At 62.7% G+C, this 1,108-nt stretch overlaps 1 long non-coding RNA gene across 2 annotated transcripts in view; it reads right to left on the reverse strand.

The window, feature by feature from the left end:
* The window catches only part of LOC102762110, a 12,240-nt gene extending 12,103 nt beyond the window's left edge, over window positions 1-137 (reverse strand). For both annotated transcript variants that reach the window (XR_436123.2, XR_436124.2), the window contains exon 1: window positions 30-137. This is a non-coding gene — a long non-coding RNA (uncharacterized LOC102762110). The remainder of the gene's footprint in view (window positions 1-29) is intronic.
* Window positions 138-1,108: the final 971 nt, after the last annotated feature.

The following is a 1,108-nucleotide window of genomic DNA, read 5'->3' on the forward strand; positions in this document are numbered from 1 at the left end:
GGGCGGGGGACGGGGTGCAGGAGCCTCACCAGTTTGCGCTGACACCAGTGGCAGAGGCCGCAGAGAAGGATAGTCACGCTAAGGCTGACGGTGATGATGGCCGAGACCAGCAGGACGTCGCGGGTGGGCGCCCCTGGGGAGGGAGGACATGCACAGGTCAGACCCTCATTGGCCAGGGCCAGCCACCCTCCCTCAGCCCAGAGCCCTCAGAACAACCACACTGCCCGCCCTTCCCGCTGACCTCCAGCCTGGGAGCTCTGAGCCCCAAGCTCTGAGCCCACAGCTCTGTCCGAGAGCCCACCCTGGAGGGCCCCCCTCTCCCTCATCTGTAAAAGGAGGCAACTGTGCCGGCTGACACCTCTACTGCTCTCTCCCTGCCCGGGCCTGTGTGAGCCCACAGGCTCCGTACCATCCCCCAAACTTGACACCCTCCAAGGGAGAAGCCAGCGTGCCCCTAGCCCCCCCAGCTCCCCCAGCCTCCACACACCACTAAGACAGCCACTGCTTCTCCAGACCCCCCTCCAGGCTCTGAGCTACACTCCAGCCAAATCCGCCCAAAGGGCCATCAGCTCCTACAATCCCTCTGAGGCATCTGCCCTGTGGGCACGGACAGACTCTTAAGTGTCTGGCCGAGGCTCAACAGCCACATGTAGAGTCCAGAACGAGATCTCTGGAACCCTCTGACCAGCCCTGGCCCGCTTAGCCCAGCTTTGCTTGGGCGGGAAGCCCACCCAACGGGGTCTGCACACCCACCCTCCCCTCCCCGAGTCGCTGGGCCCGTGATGGACAATCTCCCGAGCCTCGCCGTGGCTTCCATTCCAAGAGCTCAGAGGTCCTTTGTGCCACGCCAGCACGGCCACGGGTGAACCTGGGGGGTGGGGGTGGGGGGCGCGTGAAGGATTAGGAAAGACAGACGAGAGAATAAAGCTGGGGCTGGGTGGGACGCTGTCCTCTGACTAGAGAGTTCCACAGCCTGCAAACCGAGTCTTCATTTTATAGCAGATTCCACGAGGCACAGTAAGGGCGTGGCCAAGATGGTTACAACGTTCTGGGGGGGGGGGTTCGAATCCACTCAATCACATGCACCTGATCGAGCTTTGTTTCCTCG

The sequence above is a fragment of the Myotis davidii genome, unplaced genomic scaffold, assembly GCF_000327345.1.
Source record: "Myotis davidii unplaced genomic scaffold, ASM32734v1 scaffold826, whole genome shotgun sequence".
NCBI lineage: Eukaryota > Metazoa > Chordata > Mammalia > Chiroptera > Vespertilionidae > Myotis > Myotis davidii.